This window comes from Dermacentor silvarum, chromosome 1 (genome assembly GCF_013339745.2).
Source record: "Dermacentor silvarum isolate Dsil-2018 chromosome 1, BIME_Dsil_1.4, whole genome shotgun sequence".
In the NCBI taxonomy this organism is placed as follows: domain Eukaryota; kingdom Metazoa; phylum Arthropoda; class Arachnida; order Ixodida; family Ixodidae; genus Dermacentor; species Dermacentor silvarum.
The window spans coordinates 276,466,774-276,474,431 of NC_051154.1; the positions used below are offsets into that span (position 1 = coordinate 276,466,774).

At 47.5% G+C, this 7,658-nt stretch overlaps 1 non-coding gene across 1 annotated transcript; it reads right to left on the reverse strand.

Annotated features, from left to right (window-relative positions):
* Nucleotides 1-3,268: 3,268 nt before the first annotated feature.
* On the reverse strand, nucleotides 3,269-3,350 carry Trnas-aga (transfer RNA serine (anticodon AGA)). The gene has a single exon. It is a non-coding gene; the product is annotated as a tRNA-Ser (tRNA).
* Between the last annotated feature and the right edge of the window lie 4,308 nt (nucleotides 3,351-7,658).

Genomic DNA, 7,658 nt, shown 5'->3' on the forward strand with positions numbered 1-7,658 from the left:
ATATTTGTCGTAATGCTACGACCTCTTATGCCACATGTCTGGTGTGGTCCTACAATGTTTTGAATGACATCCTGCAGTCTCCCAGCGAACACCTTCATGAAAATTGTGGAATCCGTGTTCAAGAGGCTAATGGGCCGATACGACGTCACAGACTGAAATTTGGTGCTGTCATCCGTTTTGGGGATTAAAACAGTGGGCGCCTCCGTGAACGACCGTGGTAGTCTTTTCATTTTACAACCATCTTCGATAACTTCAAACAGCGCGTGCGCGATCTTTAAACATTTTATAGAATTCTGCTCCGAGTCCATCTGGACCAGGCGCCTTTCCAGTGCTTAAGTCATCAATAGCTTTTTTAATCTCCTGTATGCTGATAGGAGCTTCCAAACTTTCTTGCGTTTCAACGTCAAACTTGGGCACTAAAGAAAGGAATTCGTCACTAAATCCACTTGCCATTGACAAACTTTTTCCAAGCAGTTCGCGATAGTGTTCAACAAACGCTTCCCTTATCTGACTCTTTTATTTCGTCAGTGTGCCATTGTACATTATTTCCTTAACTTCTTTGTGCATATTGCTTTTCATCGCCTAGTGCCCGCTTTGTGGGTGTCTCGCCCATCCAAAGCTTTTCTGTTCTTGTCCTAATAATAGCACCTCTGTTTTTCTCTTTATCTACGAACTCGAGCTTGTTTTTCGTATTTTTGATTTCTTCGGTGAACGAGCCCGGTTTCGCATTCTCTTCGTTTAAAAGTGTCTGCAGTTTTGACGCCAAATTCTTTTGGTCTTGTTTCTTCTCAAAATTAAGCTTCGTCGTTCGTTCTATAGCACTTAGTTTAACATTTTGTTTGAAAGTTTCCCCACCGTTCTTCCCAGTCGTCTTTTTCATCTTCATGCATCATCGTTAACGCTTCCTTTACTTTCATAGAAAACGTTTCATCTTTCATGATACTATGATTTAATTTCCAAAGGTGCCAGTTGAACTTTGCCGTTTTTCCTTCTTTCCAAGTGCGAATATCACCAAACAGTGGTCGCTAAACGACACTGGTGTAACCAAGTATTCATCACAGCACATCACAAGGTCAAGTAGGATGAATGTAGGCTCTATCTAAACGCGCGTGAGTTTGGCCCTGAAAATGCGTGAACTGGACTCTGCCGTTAGACATGCAGAGGGCCACATCTTCTAGTCCATTCTCTGCAATAAATTCACTCAAAAGCAGCGCGCTTTGATCGCGGAAATTTAAGCGTTTGAAGCGGTCCTCCATTGAGCACACACAGTTAAAGTCACCCATAAATATCACATATCTATTACAATAAAGAAAAAAGCACAAATTTCTTCAAAGAAAGCTTTCCTTTCATTCTCACGGTTTGGGGCATACAAGCAAATCACGCGCCATTCAATATTCAGCAGCGAAAAATCACATACTACGAATCATCTGCTATCACTGCTTCTTATGTTTCTCTCAACAGCACCAATCGATTTTTTAACGAAAATGACACACCCTCCCGACAAAACATTGGAATGTGACGCACAAATACTATACGTTGTCCGAAAAGGCAGAACCATTCGATCAGTTTCCTCCTCCCTCTCTACTTTAGTTTCTTGCACGGCAATCACATCTAAATCGTGCTCCGCAAATGGTCTGCTCAATTGGTACTGACGTCTTCTAGCAGCTAACCCGCGCACATTTAGAGTGGCGAAACGAACTGCTCTCTCAAGTCTAACAGCCATTTTTATCTTTAAAAAAGGATGCGCTCACCGAAACAAGGTGTGCCCCGATTTTCGGGTACAAACGTAGTGCGTCAGCTGTGATGTCAAGTGGGCGGCTGAGCCGCCCTCTTCTCCCCCTCCTTGACGTTTGGCTTTGCGGTGGGCCGCGGCCGGCGACTGGTTGACGCTTTCGTCGGAGGTTCACTGCTAGTGGTGTGCTTTGAATCTTCACCGGTGTCGTCTCGTGCTCTCTTTACCACCACACTGTTTTCTTCTGCTTCGCGGCAATCCATGAAGTCCTCTTCGGAAGGCCTCTGGACTTCCGCTGTCTCACTGTTTCCACTTGTTTTGTCAGTAGCATCCTCGGTGACATTGGAGTCCGTAATCTTCGCCTTCGCTTCAACTGGAATTTGCACATGTTCAGTGATTTTCAAGATTTCCTCGGCAGTTTTCGGTGGCTCATTTTCTTTGGTGCTTGCCTCTTGAGCTCCTGAAGTTGCTGCTGGACTCACACATTCTTCTGCTTCCGCTTCATCCATGGTGAGCTCGGATTTCTTCGTGCTCACCGTGGTCATGGCAGCTGCAGCATACGTCCTCGAGCAGTTTTCTACAGTGTGGCCAAACGTTTGCAGACGTTGTATCGCGGCACGCGGCAATCCTTTCTGATGTGGCCAATTTGCTGGCAGCGCAAACACCTTGGTGCTCTTCCGGGCACCACGACAAGGGCAGCTCACCTCCAACAAGCAGCTGATGTGGTAAATCGTCCAACGTTACGTCGGCCTTCAGTCGCACCACAACTGTACGTGTCATGGTGCTCTTCTGGCTGTAGCGGTCAATTCATCATTTATCCAGTCGTATTTCCATGAGCGTTCCGTAGGGGCTCAGCGCGTTTCGCACATCTTCGCCTACATGGTAGCGCTCCCAGAGAAGCTTCACACGGACGTCGCGGCGGCTTGGATCAATCACGATGCATCTCCAGCCCTTCACCGTCAATTCCGCATCAACCAAAAACTTCTTCGCGCCTTCAGCGGTCTTGCAGGTAACCGCCCACACATGGTTCACTTGATAGGCGCCGAGCGCAAGAACTTCGGTGGGCGGGACACGTTGAAACAGAGGTTCTCGAAAATCTTCTGCACGATACGGTCTTCCTTTTATATCAGCATGTAGAAACACAGTATTTTGAACAACATACCCAGTTGGCAGAGGGGGCAAAATGACTGCATAATCCTGCGACACTTCATTCCTGGTACCGCGGCTAAGGTGGGCCGCAACATCCGCTCCAACGGAGCTCATGATAGACACGTCCGTAGACTTTCGCGGCCGGAAGGGGAATCCGCTCGGCCACGACTGCCGCTAATACCTGCGCACATAGCCTCGTAAGTACTCAGTACAAATTAGGTCAACTTCCTTTTCTCTTGCTTACTTGCGTTGCGGTTAAACCTGTGCCAAACCTTTCAAAATTATCAGACATCACTTACCGAGCGCTGTAATTACGTGTGCCATGAATGGACTTCCACTACAAAAATGGTAAACTTATGTCACGTTGCTTGTGAAAAAAAGTATTTACGCAGACGACAGGATTCGAACCTGTGCGGGGAGATCCCAATGGATTTCTAGTCCATCGCCTTAACCGCTCGGCCACGACTGTTTTTTTTTCTTTATTGCCGTCTTCGACGTACAAACTCAAGGGTTACAATGATAAAACGTGCCAGGCACACTTTGGCTAGCACAGCACTAAAATCTTTTCAGTGACACCAGTTCATCCAGTGGAGACATCCATTTTGGTGGATCAGGCAGTACTTTCTACGCGTCTCTCACGTAAACAACACTCTCAATAAAGTGTTCTCGCACCGGTATCACAACGATGTCTGCATGTTCAAATTTCATGCGAGTTTTCCACATCGCGTGGAGGCCCAGGACCATAATGAGGTCATACGGTACTTCCTCTGAGGTATCTACTGGCAAGAAGCGTATTTCATACAGGTCCAGAGGTAACTGTTTCTTCAGCGTTCTCTGCAGAACGTCCCAGTGAAAGATTGGGTCCCAGCAATCTAGGAAAACATGTTCTATTGTTTCTGGTTTTTTACATAAAAAGCAGTCGGTGGTCCAGGGGATGAAAATACCCTTGCTATGAAGCCAGGTCTTAACGGGAAGTGTGTTTGTATGTAATTTGAAAAAGAAAGACTTAGTTGATGGCCGTACTGGCATTTTCTTAACTCTTTTTAGAACGTCCTGTACGGGGCTCCACGGTGTGGCGAACGGTACAAAGGTACAGGAAGCATCGGGTCCACAAGATATCTGTACAATTTTTTTGTAACGGTGGACAGATACTGCTTTGAAAAACGCACATTCAACATCCTATACGCCAGCACCACTTCACGCAGGTACCCAGTCACGGTTCCCGGCATGTTCTGAGCCGACGAAACAACAAATCCCGGAAGAAGTCTACTCAGCCGTACTTGAATTAGTGTTCGAAGAAAGAGATCATTTTGATGCCGCAGAAACACAAAGTGTGACACAATTTATCGCAAAAACAAGTGAACCAGACCAAGCCCACCTTTCTTGACCGGGAAAAACAAATTTGTTCGACTCGTTCTCTCCCAGGTAGAAGCCCAAATGAAAGTGGCGAAAATACGGTGAATTTTTTGTACGCTTACCCGCGCAGCACACAACACATTCATAACATACCATATCTTGGAAACTAAAAAAAGTTTGCAAACAGTGGCTCTAGAAAACATTGACAATTGCTTGCCTCTCCAACCGTCAGCCTTTTCCTTTGCTCTCTAAACTTTGTCGAGCCAGTACCGTTTGGTCTCACGGTAACTTCCGAGAGGCACCCCCAGGTACTGTGTAGGTAACCTTGACCAATTCAATCGAGAAAAGGTCTCCGGCGTGTCTTCCCAACTCCCATGCCAGAAGCCATAACTTTTATCCCAGTTTATCTGGGCTCCAGTTGAATCGCAAAACTTTTAGACTACAGCAGTTGCCTCTTTAATGCAGGCTTTATCCGTGCAGAAAATCGCGATGTCGTCTGCATACGCCAATATTTTAACATGTGCCGCCTGTAATCGATAGCCTGCTATGCGTTCGTTGTTTTTAATGGCCAAACAGAGTGGCTCGAGATAAGCGGCAAACAGAAGGGGCAAAAGCGGGCATCCTTGACACACCTACGAGAGCACACGAAAGCTATCGGTGAGTTCCCTATTAACAATAATTCGCATTGAGCAGTCTTTTTACGCCCTCGTGACACCTTCCGTTCTCACACTGCCAACATTCGTATGTTCAAGTATGCATAGCAAAGCCTTGTGCGAGACGAGGTCGAAGGCTTTTGCCAAATCGATCTGCATCATCGCGACGTAATCGCCAATCGCATCGCAACACTCTAGCATACTTCGAGCCACGTGTACATTTGTTGTAATACTGCGGCCTTTAATGCCACAAGTCTGGTGCGGCCCTACCAATGTTTTGATGACACTTTGCAGTCGTTTTGCTAAAACTTTCGTGAATATTTTATAGTCAACGTTGGCTAGAGTTATCTGGCGATATGAGCCAGGCAACAAGCGTTTCTTTTCATCATCACTCTTCGGTATTAGTACGATATGCGATGTTGTGAAAGACAAGGGCAATCTTTTTCGGTCGTACGCTTCGCTAATAACTAGTTGGAGGACATGAGCCAGCGCAGACTTAAAAGTTTTATAGAAAGTGGCCCCTAAGCCATCAGGCCCAGGTGCTTTACCGGGGGCCAACTCGTCTATTGCGCACTCAGGGTAATGGGATGTTCAAGCAGTGTCTTAACTTCTTCATCTAGCCTTGACATCAATGAAAGGAATTCCATCTGGTAGCCATTTTTAGATTCACGTGTTTGGCTCAAGAAGGCTTTGAAGTGATCGGCGATCCCTTGCTTGATGTAGTTTTGGTCGGACGTGATATCATTGCCTTTAGCTAGCTCGCGGATTTCCTTCCAACACGCGTACCTTTTCTCGTCGGAGAGGGCTCGTTTTGTTGGCGCTTCTCCCGCCCACAGCTTCTCAGACCTTGATCGCACAACGGCCGATTTGTACTTCTCAGAGTCTATCATTTCGAGTTCGGTTTTTACTTCCTTTATTTCCTTAGTATACACACCAGGCTGGACACTTTCCATACTGATGAAAAATTGCAGTTGCTGGCGAAGGTTTGTTTCTGCCTGTTTCAGGCTATGCCGAAGTACACTGCTTCTTTCAATAGCCATAGTTTTAACTTTCTGTTCAAATTCTTCCCATTTAATGGCGAAGCTTTCTAGTTGGACACAAATCAGGCTTTCTAGTTCCTTCGCAACAGCATCAACGAAACCATCGTCATTCAACAACTGCACGTTCAATTTCCAGAGGTCCCACTTAAAGGTGTGTTTGATCTGTCTTTTCCCAAAGGTGGCAGTTACCAAGCAGTGATCACTATATGCAATGGGTTGCACATCATATTCACTACACAAAGGCACAATTCGGCTGACACATATAATCTATCTAACCGAGCGTGGCTATCACGCTGGCAGTGGGTAAACTGCGGGTGAGTACCGCGGGCAAAGACACTACCGACGTCATCCAAGTCATAATCGTGCACCACCGCATATAGCAATTCAGCACTCTTGTCGCGAACGCGTGAACATTTTGCGCGATCGTCAGCAGTGCATACACAATTAAAATCGCCCAGCAGTATTACCACCTTCTGACAGTTTACGTACGCTTCAAGACGCTCAAAGAAGAATCGCCGGTCTGTTTCGATATTCGGTGCGTAGACACAAATGACACGGAAATCCTTACCGCAAAAACAAAAATCAGCCACTAAAAGGCGCCCAGTTTCACACGAAAACACTGATTGCACACAAATGCCAAAGTTTCTTCGAATGAATATAGCGCAACCACCTGATCCACCAACAGCGTGAGAAACACACACGTCGAAGTGAGTACGAAAATTGGACACCATTCTGTCGGTTAGCTCTTGGCTCTCTATTTTGGTTTCTTGGATTCCCACAAGATGCAAGTCATTATCTAAGAGTAGAGTCATTATCTAAGAGTTAGCTGACATTGTCGCCTTCTTGCGCTGAGCTCTCGTACATTTAACGTGGCTACACGTAGGGCTACTTCAATATTAGCCGCCATGACTACACGGTAGAGTGGTGCCCATCACAGTTACCCATGGACGAGTGTACACAGTGACGTGCCGATAACCGCGTCGAATGCAACAATAGGGAACACACCCGACCTCTCGAAAACAACACTCAAATGCAACTTGGGCCCCCGTTCCTGACAACGTATCTAAAAGAATAGTGCTCAGGGTGACGGCCATTGCACTCACCAACCCCCCAACCCACGTCAAGCTATACACAGTACAGAAATACGGAGGCGGTTTACCCGCCTGCCGTGGATCGGCCGTAATGTTCGGCCGCAGCTTCCAGGTTGGTCTCCTCATACCTGGCGTTTTGGGCGGTGGCTCGTCTCCGCCACTGCTGTCCTGTATTGTAGGCAGGCTATTGGTCTGGTCGCGTGGGCGTTTCCCCGCCTGCAAGGCAGCGAGCCCGCTATGGGTGTCCATGTCTTCAGGCTCAGAGGAGGGGGGGGGGGTGGAGGCCGCTCCCGGATCAGGTGGGCTCTCTTCCTCAGGGTTCGGCATGGCTGCAGTGCCCTCTGCTTTCTCTTGTTGTTCAGAGGCGACGGCCTCATCGACGTGTTGCCTCAGTTGCTGAAGTCGCACCTCCGACTTTGCCACCTCGCCAGCTGCTTCTTTAGCCGAGGACGATGTGTCTTCCATGTCCGCCTCGTCTATGAGTAAGGCGGAGTTGTCGTCGTTGTTCATGGGTCCGGTAACTCTAGCGTACGTCCGCTCACACTGACTCTCTTCGTGACCGAAGCGTCGGCACGCACCACACCGCGGAAAGCGGCAGTCGCGACGAATATGGCCCGTTCCGCGGCAGCACAGGCAG